This window comes from Ursus maritimus, unplaced genomic scaffold (genome assembly GCF_017311325.1).
Source record: "Ursus maritimus isolate PB19 unplaced genomic scaffold, ASM1731132v1 scaffold_22, whole genome shotgun sequence".
Classification (NCBI taxonomy): Eukaryota; Metazoa; Chordata; class Mammalia; order Carnivora; family Ursidae; genus Ursus; species Ursus maritimus.
Window position 1 is genome coordinate 26,638,100 of NW_024424675.1, and position 20,393 is coordinate 26,658,492.

At 52.4% G+C, this 20,393-nt stretch overlaps 1 protein-coding gene across 3 annotated transcripts in view; it reads left to right on the top strand.

Moving 5' to 3' along the window:
* SRC (SRC proto-oncogene, non-receptor tyrosine kinase) overlaps window positions 1-20,393 on the top strand; it is a 52,139-nt gene that overhangs the window by 8,622 nt on the left and 23,124 nt on the right. For all 3 annotated transcript variants that reach the window (XM_040638295.1, XM_040638297.1, XM_040638294.1), the window contains exon 2: window positions 11,102-11,172. The gene's annotated coding sequence lies outside the window, so the exon portion shown is untranslated. The remainder of the gene's footprint in view (window positions 1-11,101; window positions 11,173-20,393) is intronic.

Sequence of the window (20,393 nt, forward strand, 5' to 3'; positions counted from 1 at the left end):
CCCCCCCCCCCCCCCCGTGGGCCCACAGGCCAGCGGCCCTCCCTCTCCGTGCCTGTCAGGTGGCTAAGACGCCCCTGCCTCCGCCTGCGGGAAGCTCTTAGCGAGCGCCCCCTGTGCCCCAGCCCGCTGCGCCCCTTCTCTGCCTTCCCTCAGGGCGCTGACACGTCCTGGCCTGGATGGCAAGTCGTAGGCGGTAACCATCGCTCCGGGTGTCGCGCTTCACAGTTTATAAAGCGCTTTCCGCAGCCCCCTCAGAGCAGAGCCCGTAATCATCTGCATTCATTTGGCAGATGAGGAAACTGAGGCCCCAAGTCAGGGTCACCCCGGCTGCCCTCTCTGCTTGCGCGGATGGGACCGAACCCCACCCACAGCCCCATGAAGGCCCCGTCTCCCGAGGCAGGAACCCCTCTCTCAGAGCCCCATGAAAGGATTTGGAGGTTCGGAGAGGTGAAGTGACTTGTCTGAGGTCACGCGGCCTGCAAGGCTGGCAGAGCTGGGAGGGTTCCTTCCAGGGTCAGCGGCGCGCCCGCGTTCCCGGACCTTCTGAGTGGAGAACCAGCTGCAGCCGTGATCCTGAGGGACGGTAACCAGCCCTTGGGGTTCCTTCAGAAGTCACTGGCTCCCTCAGCACATAGTTGGGCCCCAGGTTGGTGCGGGGCAAGTGGTTGTGTCTGGTCCTCTCAGCGTTCTGCAAGGCAGCGGTCCTGGCCCCATTTCACCTGACAAGCGACCAAGGCTCAGACAAGCAGAGAGACTGGCCCAAGGTCCCGCAGTTCTTAAATTTGGACCCAGGGCCCCGTGAACTCTACAGGCCTGTCCTGCCTCATCCAGGCTGAGCCCTCCTTTGCCTCCTGTCTGACCCCTGACCCTCCTCCAGCCCCTCCCCCGCATTCCTCTCAGGGCGGTGAGGCCAGGAGACTTCTCTGGGAAGCCACCGGCCCCCAACCCCAGGGCTTCTCCTCCACCTCCAACTGCTGTCACCCAAAAGCTGTGTGACTTTGGCGAGTGTCAGCTTCCCTATCTGAAATAATGGGCCTAAGGACAGTATCCAGGTCATGGGCTTGTTCTAGGATCAAGCGAGGTGCAGGATGCTCTCGGCAGAGCCAGCACATAGTATGTGCTGAGTAAGTGTCAGCTGCTATGTTGTGTAATTTGTATCGACTTGAAGAAGAAAGGAGTGACAATCCCATTCTCCAGATAGGAAAACTGAGACTGAGAGAAAGGAAATAGCATCCACCAGGCCACAGAGGGATGTCGCAGGTTCCTGGGGGCACATCCCACTTTCCAGATGGGGAAACTGTCCCCTCCCAGGACTCAGTTTTCTCATCTGCGCAGTGGGTTTGTGCATATTGTGGGGAGATAGTTCTGTCACATCAAACCAATGTGGTTCCTCAGTCAGCAGCCACCCTAGGGTGGGGGTTGGGGGAGGTAGGGGCTCCTGTCTACACCGGTGGGGGCTGTGCCCTGTGCCCTTGGTCCCTGAATTATGCCAAGTTCTCAAGGCTGGGCTTGCCTAGGAGGCTGAACCAGCCCTGGCCAGGCCTTCTGGGTGCCCTGTGGCTACTGGCGCCCAGGTCCCACCACATCAGCCGGTCTACCTGCCGCCTCTGCTGTGTGCCCTGGACACGCGGCTTCTCTTAATCAGCCTCAATTTCTCATCTATGAGATGGGGGCAGGCGTCTTTCTTCACTGGGCTGTTGGGAGGACTGGATAAGCTCATCTCCCCCCAGACGCCTGTCCACACCAGGCTTAGAGAAAGGCCCCAGCTGGTGGTTATGGTTATGAGGATAGGCAGGATTCTGACTGGCAAGATAAGGGGAACAGCATTCCAGGCAGAGGACCCACGTGAGCAGAGGCTCAGAGGTAGGACAGTTTAGCGAGCACCCTGTAGTTAGGTGAGGGTGAGTGGGAGTGGACCGCCACCTTCCAGGATTTGGACCGACCGTGGGGGGGGGGGCGCGCGCGCAGGTATCAGCAGTGACTGCGGTGATGTTGACCTTCCTGCCCTCCAAACTTCCGAGCCTTGGGAGCAGCCACCTGTGCTCCCCACCCCCCTCCCTGCCAGGTGTTCCCGAAGGCCCTGGAACCAGATGAGCCACAGTTCTATTTGGGGACAATTCTGCTGTTCCCGTTTCTCTCCTGTGCCCTAGTTTTAGAAACGACGTGGGTTTGGTTACCAGTTGGCCATTTGCAGAAAGCACCCCCCACCACCACTCCGCCCATACCTTAGATCTGTGGGCAGCATGGGCAAAATAGGACTCATTATTGCCTCTGGGAGTTGTTCCTGGCCTCTGTCCCTGGATTCTCTGGGTAGGGAGTTGGCAGCTGGACTCTTGATTACCTGCTGCTGGTGCCTGGGCCTTGTGCTGGGTGCTGGAGACCCCAAGGATGCCCCCTGGGACCAGCCCGCACCCTGTTGGAGGCCAACAAAGCCTGATCATTGACTTACCGCAGGGCAGGCCCCGTGGGAACTATGGCAGCCCGCTGCAAGGCCAGAAGGGCTTCCTAGAGGAGGTGATACCTGGCTCGAGTCTTAAAGGTTGAGCAGGAGCTCACGAGGAAAAAAGAATGGTGAGGGCATGCCAGGAAGAAAGGAGAGCCTGGGTGAAGATCTGGAGGTGGGAACTCACCTGGTGTATGCAGGCACAGCCTGGGGAAGTGGGGAGTGTCAGCTCACGTACAAGGTAGTTGGAAGGTGACTAGGTTGACCAGGCAAAGCCTTAATCCCTTGCCAGGCTTTGCTGAGGCCTCCTGCTGAAGGTGTGAAGGGAAGACATAGAGAAGGGTCAGACCCGGCTCTCCAGCGCTCAATTGCTGTTGCCAAGTGAAGGTAGCCCAGGGAGGCTGGGGTTCTGGATAGAGATCAAGAACCCCTGTCTAGGGCCTCGGAGGGAACAGACCAGGGAGGACTTCCTGGAGGTAGCGGTACGTGACATCCCTGAAAGGATGAGATAGTTCTCTGTGAGGAGGTGGAGCTTGAACCAGGGCTTGAAGGTGTGATATGAGTAGTTCCTCTTGTTGGAGCCCCAAGGAGTGGTAGAGTTTTGACTTGAGAGGGGCTGGTGCCCATCTGTGGAGAGCTCTGAGGGCCTGCTCAGGGAGTCCACATGCTGCCCTTGGGCCTGAGGAGAGACTGCTGGGCAGGACTGATTCATTTGGCATTGTGGCTTTGGTGAAGTGGCCCTGGAGAGGAGGTGGGTGCTGGCCAGACAAATGGCAGGTCTGGGATTGATGGGGGAGCGGCAGGGTGAGGGGTGGGAGCCTCAGCCCCACTGTGCCTGCCTGTACATCCGTTCCCTGCGGGAGCCCACCTAGCAGGAAGTGGTGGAGACATGTTGGGGCCTGGCTGGCCGATTCGGAAGGGGCCTGGGACATGGACTGTGCATGGGGCAAGGGCTCTGGGTTCAGGGCCTGGCCTCCCTGCCTTGTTGGGTGAACCTTGCCAGGGCCAAGGTCTTCCCGCTTGGGTGCAGGGCTAGGCATGGCTCCAGAAGGTCCCCTCCACCCTCTTGAACCCAGAGGGTCTGTACTCTAGACAAAGTGGGTTGAGAACCATGGCTGAAGACTCTGGTGCCAGAAGGGCATGGGTTTGAAACCCAGCTTTGTTGTCTGTCGGCCTGGAGACTTTGGCCAAGTATCTTTGCTGTTCTGAGCCTCAGTTTTCCCATCTGTAAAATGGGGGTCACCCTAGAGTCTCCTAGGGTTTAATGAGATTTCAGAGGGCTGTGCCCAACACCATGCCAGCCCCTGGGGTCTGGCTTTGGAGCTGTTGGCCCAGCTGACCAGGGGTGGTGGGACCTGCTGGGCGGCTGAGGGGTGGTTTCTGGTCTGCCCCGGGCTCAGCACAGGCACCGAGGACAAAGCCCCTTTGTGGCAGGACAGATGGAGCCTGGGAGCCCCCCTCTTCAGGGACCAGAGGGCCGCCCGCCCCTCCTCTTCACCCAGTTCCCCTGGGGGAAGGAGCTTCCTCAGACAGAGAAGATGGGAAATGAAAGTCGGGTTGTGCAGGAAGAGAGGCTGGGCTGGCTGCAGCTGTGGAGGCCAGAGCCTGGCTGGTGAGCTTGGGCGGATCCGTCCCTTCTCTGGGCCACTTTCTCAGGGCCCTGGGCATCCCTGGCAAGTCCCAAGCGCACTGTGTGTGCCCTGTTGACTTATCCATCCATCTATCCATCCATCTGTCCATCCATCTGTCTGTCCGTCCGTCCGTCCATCCATCCATCCATCCATCCATCCATCCATCCATCCATCCATCCAGTAATTACCAGGCATCCACTCCATGCTAGTCCCTATGCTTTCGGCCAGTGTCCACTCTGGCCAGCTGGTAGCCAAGCATCCCTGCTGTTCACTGTTTTGAATGGTACACCTCCTGCAGGGCATTCAGCTGTGAGTGAGACCGGAGTGGCCCCTGTGCTCCTCAGGCGTGTGTTCTCACAGTGAGCTGTGTCATCAGAGCTGTGGGCCGTGCTAGGAAGGAGAAGTTGAAGGTCCTCGCTTGGGCTGGAGGAGGTCAAGAGAGGCCTTCTGCGAGGACGTGGCTTTTGAAATGAGACTCAAAGAGAGGGCAGAGCCGGCTGGGTGTGTTGCCATTTAAACAGGTGGCCAGGAAAGGCCCTCTGAGCCCGTGACGTCTGAGTAAAGCACTTGAAGGAAGTGAAGGAGGGGGGTATGGACGTGTCTGGGGACGTGTATGTGCTCTGGGCCGCGGGAGCAGCAGGGGCAAAGGCCTGAGTGAGTGTGTGCACTGGGTTCTCAGGGAAAGGGGAAACAGTAGACAGTGTGAGCAGATCAGAAGTGGAGGGGGTGGGGCTGTAGGGCTTGGGAGGCCCCTGTCAGGACTTTGTCCTTTGTGTTGTAGGGGCTGTGTGAAGCAGGAGCGATGGTCAAGGCTGACATTCCAGAAAGGCTCTCTGCCCCCAGTTGGCCAGCTTGGAGGAGGAGGCTGGGCCTGGACTAGGGGGGTGGCCATGATGAGAGGAAGTGGCTTCAGGATGTGCTTGGAGGTGGGACTGACGGGACTTGGCACTGGGTTCCATGGGGGCAGGAGGAATCATGTTTCCTCTCTTGGGCAGCTGGTGATGAGGAGCCGCGTCCCAGCCACAGACCACTGTGGCTTCTGGTTTATGTTCGTTCCCTCTCCCTGGTTCATCTGAAGGCACAAACTCCCAGTGCCTTCTTCACCTTGTCCTGAGGGCTGGACTGAGCCTTCCAGTTCCTGTGGCTCTAAACAGCCGGACACATCAGGTGAAACTGGCAGGATCCTACCCATTTCACAGATGAGAAAACCGAGGCTAAGAGGGGTACACCCATGGCCTGGATTACACAGTGGGACAGGGTTGAGGCTTGGCCTCTCAGGACTCAGGGGATCTATGGATTTGGGGAATATGGACCCTGCCTCCCCAGTTCCATCTAAAGATTTCTGGGTGTACCTGAGATTTCTTTCCTGCTCTGAACTGTCTTGGGGAGATGGAGATTGCTCAGTGTGACCTCAGGGGTGGGGTCAGGAGCCTGGACTCTCACTTGCCATGTGACCTGGACCTCAGTTTCCTTTGCCGGGGGTCCCTAGCTCACAGCAGTGTTGGGAGGGCCAGAGAAAGTGGTGCATGGGCATACAATAAACATGAAGTAATCAGCAGGCGCTTTTATTATTGTTGTTTCTGTGGAGAGTAAGGACAGGTGTGTAAGTCTGGCCTCTAACTATGTCCACCTACAGCGCTGGGCTTTGGGGCAGGGCTGCAGTTGGCATGTGGTCCCTTCTAGATAACTCCGCACCGGGGGATTGAAGGTCTCTGGAATCCATGCCCAATACCACTTTCCACGTGGGGAACTGGCCACGGAGCAGCTAGCGGACAGAGCAGGGTTTTACAGCAGGTGGCCAGCTGCCTGGCCCGGCTCCTGCGCCGCTCACTTCCGGGCCTTACCTTTCCCCTTCCCTCTAGGGCTTCTAGGCTGTGGACAGGTGGAGGAGACAGGTCCTAGCGGGAAGGGATCCTGCACTCTACAGGGCCTGGAGTCTGGAAAGGAGTCCCCTTCCTGCCCGAGAAGAAACCCATGAGTGGCAGGGGCTGGAATGGTTCTATTTCTGCGGGGCTGGGATTAGTGGGAGCTCCAGGGTCCACTTAGCCTTTGCCTTCTCTGGGCTGCGGGTCCTGTCCCCAGCAGCACCCCTCCATTTCTCGGCTGGCGCCAGCCTGAGCCTGCAGGGCCCCACCCCGCCCCGGCCTCACTGGCAGAGCCGGTTTGAGGCCTGCCAGCCCCGAGCGTGTTTGCTCCACAAACACGGGACCAGACATGTTGCAGCGGCCCCGGCCCATGGATGGCCCCTGGCTCACTCTTCCCTCGCTCCTTGCTCACTCAGCAAACATCCCCTGGTCCCTGTTCTGTGCCCGGGCCTGTGCCGGGTGGGGCCTGGGGCCTGGAGTTGTCTCCGACTTGCACACTGCCCTGTGTAGGTCAGGGAGGTCAGAAACTCTGCCCCAGGGACGCGTCCCGCAGTGGCAGGAGAGGGGGGTGGTTGGGGTGTAGGCTGTGGGGCGGGACAGACCCAGGGCCGAGGCCTATACCTCTTCATTGTCTGGGGCCCTGGGCAGGACACATTCATCCTTCTCTCCCGCCCCCCATCTCTTCCTCCCTCCGTCCTGCCATCCCTCCTTGCACTGGAGTTTGTAAAGGGTCCAGGGAGGCAGGTGGGGAAGCTTTTTTTTGGGGGGGGGGACAGCATGTGCCAGGTCTCGAGGCTAGAGGGTGATTACCAGTTGAAGGAAGGGCCGAGGGGTAGGGAGGAAGGAGAAAGCAGCGGGCCATCGTCCCGTGAGCAGCAGGTAGGAGCTCTAAGGCCATCTTGCCGACCACTGTCCCCAACCTGGCCCAGAGGCTCCCTCCCTCAGGTCCGGCAGAGGCATCGTTTCATGGGCGAGGTAAAGGGACGACTGGACTTCCTGAGGTCACACATCGGGGGGCCACCTGTGTTTGGGTTCGAGGTTGGGGGAGGGGTGGAGCTCAGGGCTGACTGTGCGGAGGGGCCAGGCCACCAGGTGCTCCTGCCCACCAGTGTCCCTACACGGAGTTCCTGCCTGGGTGTGGGCGGGGCGGTGGGGCACTCTGTGTTCCCGGAGCAGAGGCAGAGCTGCTGGCAGGGAGTAGCGAACGCTGTGAGCCCCTGAATGCAGTGGGCAGAGGCCGCTGGCTGGCAGTTGTCCCCCCAGGGCCCATCAGCCACCAGCCAGCAGGGGTGGGGCAGCCTGGAGCCCGGGAGAGATGACCTTGGAGAGGCCGGGAGAGAGCAAGACTTGTCACCTCAGTGGCACGGGGGTGGGGGGTGGGGGTGCGGTCGGGAGTGGTATGTGCTAAGGAACCCTTGGCATGCCAGGGCCTCTCTCCGGGTCCAGACACCGAGCCCGGGGTGGGGCGTGACTTGCCTGAGATCACACAGCGATTCTGATGGAGGCCGGTGGTACCTGGCTGGGTCCCTGAAACCTGCCCGAACTGGGCCTAGTGCTTTAAGGAGCTTCTCTTCAGTCCCCTTGCCCACACCCTCGTTCAGGGGCCAGACTCGCCTCGCCGTGTGACCCGGGCCCGGGTGCCCCCTCCCCACCCCGAGCCTCAGCTCTTAGTCTCTGCAAAGGGGGGTGTCTCACGAAGGCTCTCTGACACTGGGGCCGTGACCTCCTGGCCTGCGAGCCGCCCTGCCCACCCACTGGCCGGGCTGCCTGGCCTAGGCTCTGGGGTAGAGGGCGGACTAGGGTGGGTGAAACCTCCCGAGCCCACCGACCTCACTGGCCCCAAGATGCTCCCATGGGCAGGAGGACCCGGCAGCTCCCTTCCAGGGACTGACCTCTTGGGCCTTGGTCGGGGGGATGGTGGGAAGTGGATGTGGGAAAGCTGGAGCCACCACTGTGTACCGACCGGTCTTTTTCCCCATTTTGCTGCTGGGAGACTGAGGCTGCATGACTTAACACTGACCGGCTCCCTTCCTTTCTCTGCATAACCCTGCCTTTACTTGCTGAAGCAGTCGCTTCTGCCTGGATCATACTTCCCCTCCCTCTTTTCACATACGGCTCAGCCTTTGGACCTCAGCCAAGATATCCCCGCCTCTGGGAAGTCCACCATGGTTTAGGCCCCTTCTTGCTCCTCCAGCCTGCTAGGGCTGGAGTTTACTCTGCTCTGACAGGATCGCTGTGGGCTGAAGGCTCAGTAACCTTACCCTGCCCCACCCCACACCCTCAGGGGCCTGAGAAAACCTTCATGGCCTCCCCTCTCAGTTCTTCAGGACTTTCTGATCTAAATTACTAGATGGATCCCTCTCTGGGCCTCCTTCAGACCTCTTCAGGCCTGGGCCAAACACCAGCAATGGCCCAGTCCAGACCTTTCACTCGATAACCCACTGCACATCTGACCTTCCTGCCTCAGGGCCTTTGCACATGCTGTGCTAACTTCCTAGACTGCCCTTCCCATGCATCCTTTAGGTCCAGTGGAGACAGGATGGGCTATGGGATCCCTGGGATCTGTGTTGGCATCTGGGTTTCCACTTCCTGGCTGGGTGACTTCCTGGAGACTTTAGGTCCTCACATGTGACACAAGTATGGCCATGGCTCATTTCAGGGCATTTGGAGCATTTGAAGGGGTAGTTTGAACCCTAGGTGGGAGGATGTGAGGGGGGGAAGTGTGGCCATCAGCATGCCCCAGTCCATCCCACCAGCCTGCATTGGAGCAGCCAATAGCACTGAGTTCCAGAGGGGGAGCTGAGGTGGCCCTAGACCCTACCCAGAAGAGCCCCGCCAAGGCTCCTTCCTCGGGCCCTTCCCTGTAGGGGGAAGCTCCGAGAGGGAGGGACTTGCCAGTTAGCTGCTAAGAAGTGAGATTTTAGTCCCATTATTTAATCGGTGTGTGTCAGTTTCCTCATCTGTAAATGGGGTAAAGAGAGCGGCATATAGTAGGTACTAAGTAAATACTAGCTATGTCTATTGTCATTGTTCAGATTCCCCCACTCTGGAGCCAGAGAACCTTCCATATTCCGAAACCGCTTGTAGGAGAACACCCCAGTTTGACAGGGAATTCTTTTGAGAGTGTGAAAGGAATGAAGGACTCAGGTGAAGACCCCTGCCCGTGGGGAGCTTCCTTCGAGTGTGGGAGGCTGTAGAGGAGGCAGGAAAGGGATTCAGGCCCCCTCTGTGAAACCCTCACCACGTTCCTCTGGCCTCCTCCGTGGACAGGGCAGTGCTGGTGGTACCTGCCCCAAGGGGCTGTTGTGAGGAGAGAGGGGGCGTCAGGTGGGGACCCAGCCTTGGAGGTTCAGAAGGGTCCCATGTTCACTCCATACATGGCCTTAGGTCAGCCACTCCCCCTGTCCTGGCCTCCATTTTCCCGTATAGACAATGGGCTGGCCGCGGAGCCCTGCTTAGCTGTGCGGATACCTGCCAGAGGCCAGCTGGGACCAGTGGCCTTGGACAGAAGGGCTGATGGCGGCCTAGGGCCCGGACAGCCGGATCCCCAGCGGACCGCTTCTGTCTTGGGTGGTGGCCAGGGCACCTGACTTGGCTTCTCTGAGCCTCCCTCTGTCCCCTCCTCTGCAAGATGGGGCTGACCGTCCCTGCGTAGCTGGGTCCTGGTGAGAACCAGGGAGCTAAGTAATAATGGGAACAATCATGTTCACAATAGCAAGGGTCCCATTTATGAGGCGTGGCCTCTGCGCTCAGGGCTCTGCATCGGTTAGCTCATTGCCTTTGCAGCTGCCTGGGGATGACCATGGCATCTCTGTGGTACCGAGGGAGGCTTTGGTCAGTTTACCCAGAGTCCTCCCATGGGCCGCGGCGGGATCCCCCAACCACGAGGCTATAGCCTACCTGGCTCAGGCAGGTGCCTGATGGGGCCTTTCCAGTCCTTCTCTCCAGACGCAGACTGATGGCTGCCGATGGGCTGTTTCCCTCCCCGCTACCTCCTCCCTCCTCCACCCCAACACATTCCTGGTACGACCTCCACCGCCCATTCTTCCCCACCCCTGGCTGGGTCACTGTTATCAGGAGACATTCCTAGACTGGCTGAAGAGCTCCCACCTTGAGCCCTTCTGAGAGGGGTTGTGACTGCTGATACAGGCCCTGTTGGTGGCTCCCCTGGGGGTGGAGCCCTGGGACATGAGGCCGCAGAGCCCAGACAGTTCAAGTCTGCTTGTGGATGCTGCCTCTTACGAGCTCTGTGACCTTAGGCAAGCACCGTGACCTCTGTATGCCTCAGTTTTCTCATCTGCAAAATGGGGCTGGCCACATAGGGCTGCAGTGGGTTCACTGGGATTCATGCATGGAGTGCATCCACCCATCAACCAGCTGTTGTTATCATCTGAGAACCAATTGTCCCTCCTTTTTGTGGGGCCCCCAGTTGAGATAGTATGTGTCCACCTTCTGAGGGGTGCACATCAGCAGGGCCCCTGTGGGCTGCTTCTTCTCTAGGCCTGTGGGACGAGGGAGAGGGTGGAGCTCTTTTCAGAAGTTGAGAACCTGCTGTGTGACCTTCGGCCGCCCCTGTCCCTCTCTGAGGCTCCTTTTCCAGGTCTGCTCTCTGAGCAGTAGGCTGTGAGGTTCTCCCCAGTCCCTGCTTGTCCCCATCACTGTACTGTCTGTAATTCCTCCGTTGGCTGGTTTAGCCACTTGACCTTTGCCTGCCATTCCCCGCACAGTGCCTGGAGTCTAGCAGGTGCTCAGCTAAGCTTGGTGGGAGGAGCCAGCGAATGCACAATTGAGGGAATACCCAGGGCTTTCCTATTTCCAGGTCTTTGGGTGCGTGGCTCCCTTTGCCGGGAGCACTGCCCCCGGTCATCTCTGCTTGTGGAACTCCTCATCCTTGAAGTCCTCAAATGCTGCCTCTCCCAGCAAGCCTTGCCCAGCTTCTCCGGGTCCGAGAGGATTACTGGTGCTCCATACATTTGGTCTGAGGCTCTCTGCTGGCACCTGTTACAGTCCAACTCCATGTTCAGGGTAACCTGTTAATAAGCAACAAGGACCATGCCCTGAATGGGCACCAGCACAGCGGGGAGCCCTGGGCACAGGCTGTCCTATTTACTCCTTCACAAGAACCTTGAAGGTAGATGTTATTATTATCCCTCTCTTTGCAGAACACAGACACTCAGAGACGTGAAGTGACTTTCCCAGCTATGAGGGAGCGAGCACCAGGATTTGAGACCAGGTAAGCCTGCATTTTTTCTTGAAAGGAAAAGAAAAAACGTTAACACACACATAGTAAAAAAAAAAAAAATTCAAAGTACAAAGTACAAAGGAAGACAGGGAAAAGCCTCTCTTGGACCCAGGTCTCGTTGCCAGAGGCAACCATTGGGAAGGGTTCTGGTGTGTCCTTCCAGGGAGATGGAGGCATCTATAAGCATGTAACACACACACACGGTCACATGTGGTATACCCTCTTCTACACCTGACTGTCTTTTCTTGACAGCGTACTTTGGGGATCAGTCGGTGTCACTGCTGTCTTTTTCATGGTTGCATAATATTCATGGTGTGGCCGGAGACCGTGCTTTACTGAATTAGCGAAGAATACTTCGGCTGTTTGCAGTCTTTTGCTTCTTACAGACGGTTCTGACGGAGATCTGCAGTCGAACACAGTATTCATGTGGGAGGACTCCTCTAGGATTAATCCCAGGCTGCAGGGTCAGAGGGCATGTGCCCTTGTAATTTTGACGCACTGCGGGTTGCTCTAGGATTTCGGGGTCTTTGCCAATCTAATAGTGGAACAGCGGCCCTCTGCGGTAGTGTTTTGTCTTGTTTTTTAAATATCACAGCTTTACTGAGATATAATTCACATGCCAAACAACTCAGCCATTTAAAATGTACTATTTAATGGTTTTTGGTATAGTTGGGTAACTGTCACCACAATCAATTTTAGAACATTTGTCTCACCCCAGAGAGAGCTGTGTGCCCGTTAGTCACTCCCCGCACCCCTCCTGTGTCCCTCCGCTAGCTCCAGGCAACGACCAGTCTTTCGTTTCTGCAGGTTTGCCTATTCCGGGCCTTTTATATAAATGGAATCCACCAGAATGTGGTCTTTTGTGTCTGGCTCCTTTCACTCAGCATCACGTTTTCAGGGTTCATCCGTGTCACGGCATGTTATCGGTCCACCATTCCTTTTTCTTGCCAAGGAATATTCCATCGTCTGGATGGAGTAACCACGTTTGATTTGTCCATTCATCGGCTGCTGGACATATGGTGGTGTCCATTTTTTGGCTATTGTGAATAAGGCCGTTATGACTATTCACATACCCAATTTTTATGGGAATGTTTTCTTTTCTCTTGGGTACATACCTGGAGCAGACCTTCTGGATCGTACGGTAACTCTGTATTTAATCTTTTGAGGAAATGCCAGGCCGTTGTGCAAAGCAGCAACACCACTGACCATTCCCACCAGCAAGGTGTGAGGTTTCCAACAACCTGCTGTTATCTGACTGTTCAATTGTAGCCTTCCTAGTGGGGGGAAGGGGTAGCTCGCTGTGGTTTTGATTTGCGTCTCCTCAGTGACTCATGAGGTTGAGCCTCTTATGCAGTTATTGGCCATTTGTAGTTCTTCTTTGGAGAAATGTCTGTTCAAATCCTTGGCCCCGTTTTTAATTGGGTTGTTTGTCTTTTTGTTGTTGAGTTGTAAGGGTTTTTTATATATCCTACGCGCAGATCCCTTATCGTATATATGATTTGCAAATATTTTCTCCCATTCTGTGAATTCTTTTTACCTCCTTGATGGTGTCCCTTGGACACAAAGGTTTTTAATTTTGATGGCATCCAGTTTATCCATTATATCGAAGAAACCGAGGTTGTGAATTTATTCTGTATTTTCTTACAAAAATTTTTTTCAGCTTTACTTTGCATGTTTAGGTTCACGATCCATGTTGAGTTAATTTTTGGTGTAGGGTTTGAGGAAGGTATCCGGCTTCTTTCTTTTGCATGTGTATATCCAGTGTTTCCTGCACCGTTTGTTGAAAAGACTGTATTTTCTCTATTGTGTGGTGTTGGCCCTCTTGTCAAAACCCAACTGACTGTAAATGTGAGGGTTTATTTCTGTTCCTTAATTCTGTCCCATTGATTTATATGTCTGTCTTCATGTACCATGCTGTCATTCATTCGTTCATTCATTCATTCATTCAAAGTAATCTCTACCCCCAACGTGGGGCTCTAACTCACCATCCCAAGATCAAGAGTTGTGTGCTCTACCGTCTGAGCCAGCCAGGTGCCCCCATGGCGTCTTGATTACTGGAACTTTCCCCTAAGTTTTGAAATTGAGAGGAGTGAGCCCTCAAGCTTTGCTTCTCTTTTTCAAGATTGTTTTGGCTATTTTGGGTCCGTTGACCTTCCATATGAATTTTAGGATCGGTTTGTCAATTTTTGCAAAGAAGATAGCTGGCATTTTGATAGAGATTATATTGAGTCTGTAGATGAATTTGGGGAATATTGCCATCTTAGCAATGTTCAGTCTTCCAATCCATGATCATGGGGTGTCTTTTCATTATTTAGATTTTCTTTAATTTCTTTCAACAATTTTTGAAGTTTCTTAGAGTGTAAATTTTACGCTTCTTTGGTTACTCTTATTCCTAAGTATTTCTTTGATACTATAAATTGGTTTCTTAATTTTATTTTCATTGCTAATGTTTAGAAATATAATTTAGTTTTTATATGTTGATCTTATACCTTGCAACCTTGCTGAACTTGTTTATTAGTTCTGATAATTTTTTAGTGGAATCCTTAGGAATTTCTGTATATAAGATCATGTCATCTGCAAACAGAGATAGCTTTACTTCTTCCTTTCTAATCTGGTTGCCTTTTATTTCATCTTCTTCTCTATTGTCCTGCCTGGAACCTCCAGTACAGTGTTAAATAGAAGTTGTAAGAGTGGACATCCCTGTGTTATTCCTGATCTTAGGGGGAAGGCATTCAGTTATTCACCTTTAAGTATGATGTTAGGTAAAAATAAAGATGCCCTTTATCAGATTGAGAAAGTTCACTTCCAGGGAATTTGTTGAGTGTTTTTATCATGCTGGATTTTGTTAAATACCTTTTTCTGCATCTGTTGAGATTTTTGTGTGTTTTTTGTCCTTTATTCTATTTGTTACGGTGTATTACATTAATCAGTTTTCAGGAAGTTAAACCAACCTTGTACTCACCTGGTCGTGATGTATAATTCTTTTTATATGTTGTTGAATCCAGTTTGCTAGTATTTTGTTGAAGATTTTTATGTCTTTTTTTTTTTAAGATTTTATTTATTTATTTGACAGAGATAGAGACAGCCAGCGAGAGAGGGAACACAAGCAGGGGGAGTGGGAGAGGAAGAAGCAGGCTCATAGCAGAGGAGCCTGATGTGGGGCTCGATCCCATAACGCCGGGATCATGCCCTGAGCCGAAGGCAGACGCTTAACCGCTGTGCCACCCAGGCGCCTCGAAGATTTTTATGTCTTATATTCATAAGACATAGCAGTCTTTAGTTTTCTCCTTTTTTTTTTTTTAAAATGATGTCTTTGTCTGGGTTTGGTATCAGGGTAATGCTGGCTTCTTAGAACAAGTTGGGTGGTGTTCCCAGTGAAGACTTGGTATTAATTCTTCTTTAAACGTTTGGTAGAATTCACCAGTAAAGCCATCTGGGCCTGGGTCTTTATTTGTAAGATGTTTTAAAATTACTCATTCAATCTCTTTATTTGTTTTAGTTATATTCAGATTTCCTATTTCTTCTTATTTTGGTAGTTTGTGTTTTTTTAGGAGTTGGTCCATTTCATCTGACTTTTCTTTTTGTTGGAGTAGGATTGTTTATAGCGTTCCCTTACAACTTTCTTTATTTCCGTAAGGTTTGTAGTATCGTTCTCTCTTACATTCTGATTTTAGTAATTTGAGTCTTCTCTCTGATTTTCTTGTTCAGTGAAGCTAAAGGTTTGTCAATTTTGTTGATCTTTTTAAAGAACCTACTTTTGGTTTTGTTGATTTTTCTCTGTTGTTTTTTTTAATTTTCTGGGCCATTAATTTCTGCCCTAATCTTTATTTCCCTCCTTTCACTTGCTTTAGGGCTAATTTGCTTCTTTTTTTGCTATTGTGTTAAGGTGGAAGGTTAGGTTATTGGTTTGCAATCTTTCCTCTTTTTTATTTATTTATTTTTCTTTCTTCTTTTTTAATAGAGGCATTTACAGCTATAAATTAACCTTTCAGTTCTACTTTTACTGCACCCCATACATTTTGATATGTTGTGTCTTCATCTTCATTCACCTCAAAGTATTTTCTATTGTCTTGATGATTTCTTTGACTCATTGGTTATTGAAGAGTATATTAATTTTTACATATTTATAATTTTTGTTATTGATTTCTTAGTTCATTATATTGGGTTGGAAACATACTTTTTATGATTTCATTCCTTAAATTGATTGAGGCTTGTTTTATGGCTTAGAATATGGTCTATCCCAGACAATGTTCCATGTGCCATGTGCCCTTGAGAAGAATGTGTGTTCTGTTATGGTTCGGGAAATTGTGTACTTTTAATTTGATAATCTTATAACTGAGGTGAGCATTGTGTTGTGTGTTGAAGAGCCATTTGGTTTGCTGTAAACTATCTGTGATTATTTTTCTTATTTTGTGGGAGTTTATTATATATAAGGGGAAAACCCTTTTCTCTCATAGGAGTTACAAATATTTTTCTTAGTTTGTTGTTTGCCTTTTGAATTAGTTTATGATATTTATTTTGCCATGCAGACATTTTAGATTTTTATGTAGATAGATTTATCATTTTAAGAATGATTTTTAGGTTTTGCCCTGTGTTAAGAAATGTTTTTCCCATTTTGAGATTAGAAATTTTATTCTCTGCTCCCCTTTTTAAACTTTCTGGTTTTATTTTTGTGTGTTTTAAATCTGATCGATCTGGAATTTATAGGCATATGGAGTAGGTTTGAAACCCAACTTTGCTTCCTGATGGTGGGTCATTGATCTCAGCTCTATCTTAAAAATAATCTACCTTTTTTGCCACTTTTGTTATGTGTTAAATCCCTGTATATTTGGGGCAATTTTTGGACCCTCTCTTCTTTTACATTGATTTGCCTGTTTTTGTGCTGATATGACACAGTTTTAATTATAGTAATTTTCACTACATGGTCAGGCTATTTCCGCATCATTACTCTTCTTTTTAGGATTTTCCTGGCTACTTGTATACATTTACTTTTACTTGTAACTTTAAAATTGATATACCTAGATTGAAAAAAATCTTGTTGGGGTTTTTATTGGGATCACATTCAGTTTTTAGATTAATTTAGGAAGAATTGATATTTTCATAATGCTAAGCTTTCTTTGATTTTCTTTTCTCTCTCTCTTTTTTTTTTTAAAGATTTTTAAAATTTATTTGACAGAGAGAGAGACAGCCAGCGAGAGAGGGAACACAAGCAAGGGGAGTGGGAGAGGAAGAAGCAGGCTCCCAGCGGAGGAGCCTGATGCGGGGCTCGATCCCATAACGCCGGGATCACGCCCTGAGCCGAAGGCAGACGCTTAACCGCTGTGCTACCCAGGTGCCCCTGATTTTCTTTTCTCTTTTAAGAGATTTTGTTTATTATTTATTTGAGAGCGAGAGCACGGGCGTGAGTGGGGGGAGGGGCAGTGGGAGAAGGAGAGAGAGAATCCTCAAGCGGACTCTGTGCTGAGCACGGAGCCTGATGCGATGCTGGATCTCACGAGCCTGAAATCATGACCTCAGCTGAAATCAAGAGTCAGTTGCTTAACCGACTGAGCCACTCAGGTGCTCCTGATTGTACTTTCTGATTGCTGTTGGTATATAGATACGTTGTTGATTTTGGGGTATTAACTTTTAATTTCCTTCCACTTGACTTAATTTGCTGTTTGTTTAATGGTTTTGCGGCAGATTCTCTTGGATTTCCCAGATCTGTGCTGATAACATCTGCAGATGATGATACCTGTCTTCTCTTTTCTAATTTCATTTTATTACTTCCATTTCTTATTCTTAGCTCATTGGATTGGCAAGGATCTCAGAGCAAGGTTAACTAGTGGGCATGTTTGTCTTTTCTGGACTCTTGCCCTGTGAAGTGTGAAGTGGCTTTTCCAGGCCTGGGCTCCTCGTGAACTCTACCAGACAGTCCCTCCACGGCCATGCACTGAGCTTGGCACAAGTAGGAATCTGGGAGGCCTTTGCCTCATTGTAAGAGTGATTACAAAAGAGCACGGATCTGGGGCGCGTGGGTGGCTCAGTCGGTTAAGCGTCCGACTCTTGATTTTGGCTCAGGTCATGATCTCAGGGTTGTGAGATCAAGCCCCATCTGGGGCTCTGTGCTCAGCGTGGAGTCTGCTTGTCCTTCTCACTCTGCTCCTCCTCTCGCTCATGCACTCTCTTTCTGTCTCTCAAATAAATACATAAATCCTTTAAAAAAAAAAAGAGCAAGGATCTAAAAAAGGTCTTCCACAGTAATGATGATGATAGCTAATATTTATTGGGCACTTCCTATCTACGAGGCCCTCTATAAGTATTACCTCATGTTTTCTTACAAGACTAGTTATGTGGGAACGATTATGCTGATTCCCATTTTTGATAAGGGGTAGACTGAGGTCCCCTTGGGGCTGCATGACTAGGAAGTGGCAAGCCGGCATCTGAACCTGGCATTCTAGCTCCAGGTCTGTATTTTTGTGATGCTTCTGTTTCTCTGGAAGGTCCAGAGTTTCGGTGGGTGATGTCAGGGGTTGCCCTCTGACCCCTGCGTTGCCTCTGTGTCTGGGAGGCAGAGATCGTGGAGTGTGGTGGATGCACCAGGAGCCGTGGGGGCTGCACAGCGGGTGGTACACCAGAGGTGCTGCCCCTCTCCTAGACCTCGAGCATCCCAGCCCTGGTGCACTCACCTGCTGTGTGGCCTCAGGCAAGGTTTGGCTTCTCTGAACCCTGGTTCCATCTGTTAAATGGGCACATTTATAGTCCCTACTTCATTGTGCTGTCAGGACAGTGGAGTATCAACTGCATGTAAAGTTCTTGGCTCTGTGCTCGGCATTCAAGGCCTTGACACGTAATGCCTGCCTCCTCTTGCATTGTTCCTCTGATAATGTTATTCTGTGCCTGGCCCTTGGCCTCTCTCGTTTGATTCTCAGATGTTAGGTTTATTATTATCCCCATTTTAAAGATAAGGATGCTGAGACACAAAGTGACTTGCCCAAGAAGATTTAGCTAGTAAATAGCGGAGGCGGGATTTGAACCCAGACCTGACTGGATTCCTCACTCTCAAATCCTAATCCCCTGGTCTCCCTCTGCCCCTAGAAGAAGTGGAGGCAACGCTCTTGAGAGTAGGGGAGGAAGGGGTGGGTGTGCTGTGACCGAACAGCAGTTTATTCCCGAGACTCTTCTGGAAGTTGTGAGCGTCTGTGTGCCTGGGGAGGGGGCACGGCCAGATCAGGAGGTGAGGGAGAGTGTGGGGCCCTCCAGCAGAGGGGCCGTGGGAGAGGGCGACAGCACCAACTGTGCAGGGCCGGGTGGACCCAGAGAGGGCTTTAGGCCTCATCCAGAGGGGAGTCGCGGGAAGCTCTTCAGTGTGTGTATTTTTTTTTTTTTAAGTCTCATTAAAAAACAATTCTTGACAGGGGCGCCTGGGTGGCGCAGTCGTTAAGCGTCTGCCTTTGGCTCAGGGAGTAATCCCAGCGTTCTGGGATCAAGCCCCGCATCAGGCTCCTCCGCTGGGAGCCTGCTTCTTCCTCTCCCACTCCCCCTGCTTGTGTTCCCTCTCTTGCTGGCTGTCTCTCTCTCTGTCAAATAAATAAATAAAATCTTTAAAAAAAAAAACAATTCTTGACAAAGTAATTTCTAAATGTCAAGTGATACAGCACATAAAGTAAAAAAGGGATTTTCCTCTCTGTCCCACACCTTTTGGATGAAACATCATGAAGAATTTGGAATCCTTCCAGAACTTTCTCTGCACCTCGACTGCACATGCACGTGCTCTCGTGGACACACATACACACGCACTTGCCAGCTTCCTTTACGGAATCATTGTAGCTCACGCGTGCTTCGCGCCGGCACCGCACCGAGCCCATGGCAAGCGCTGGCGCCTTTACTGCTCTCGCTAACCCTGTGACTTAGGTAGCATTATTGTCCCCCTTTTCCAGTTGAGGCAGCTGAGGTCCCGAGAGGCCCAGGGGACATTCTGCCCTGGCCGTTCTCTCTCTTGCCCACCCGCGGATCTTCTCAGGCCGTGCTGCACTCTCCATCCGTCCAGTTAGCTGTGCGGCTGTCCACGCCGTGCACAGACCATCATGGATTTATCCAGCCCCTCCCTCACGAACGCGTAGGCCATTTCCGGTTTTCCGTGGAGAGCGCTAAGCAGAGGAGGCCCCCGAGGTCCGTGGGGTTTACAGAGATGCCGCTGGCTGCAGGGGGGAGGGCGCCGCTGGGGGCCAGACTCCCGCGTCCAGGCCCTGGGAGACACGCGCCCGGCTGAGGGAAGGGACACAGGGTTGGGGGAGGGGTGCGTTTGAGGAAGATTTGGGGAGGTGGCCGAAGCAGCGCTGACACGGTGACACGTGACGCAGGGCTGGGGCTACAGCCTCGCGGGGAGATGCCAAGTCAGTCGGGGACCCCTGGGGCATGAAGGGCTGGGGTGGGGAAGTGTCGCTGGCCTGCTTCCTGGTGCCTCTCGTGCACAAGCCGTCCGTCTGGAGACTGCGGTCAGGAGCTTGAGGTTAGGGGCAGCTCCCCAAAGGAAAGGGGCCTCCTTCCTCTGGGAACCTCAGGCACCCCCAGCTTGGAGGCCTCACCACTTCCCCTGGGCCCCCCAAGGGTCTATCTGTACCCCAGAGTGTGCAAGTGACGGAAGAGATGTGGGATTGGCTCCTCTCAAATGGGCAACTCATGGTGACTTGGCGTTTGGGCCCCAGAACCAAAAGGCCCGGAGACACGGTGCCGCCTCAGGAAAGGAGCCCGGGTCTGGGCGGGTGGTCTCTGCTGCGGTGGCAGCAGCCCTGCAGGGACTCGACCCCACCCTAAATGGCCTGTCTTTCCTGGAGCGCACTCTGCTTTGTCGAGGCTGGAAACCTCTGGCTTTCTCTGGCAGAGGGGCCTGAGCTGCCTTACCTGCCCACGCCCCATCCGCCGAGGGCATCTGGCTGTTCCACCTGAGAGACGTCCTGAGGGCAGGAGGTAGGGCCACAAGTTCTCCCAGCAGACCCCATGAGCAGGCCCGATTCCTGCCGGCCCAGTGTGGTTCCCCGTCCCCTCTCACCCTCGCTGTGGGACCTCACACAAGTTCCTCAACCTCCCTGTGCCTCAGTTTCCTCATCGGTGAAACAGGAACACTACTAGTATCTACCTTCTAGGTTATCGTGAGAATTTGACGAGTGAGTATTTGCAAACCTTGTCAGGGCCCTGGAGCTTCTTGAATAGCCAGGAATGATCCTTGATAC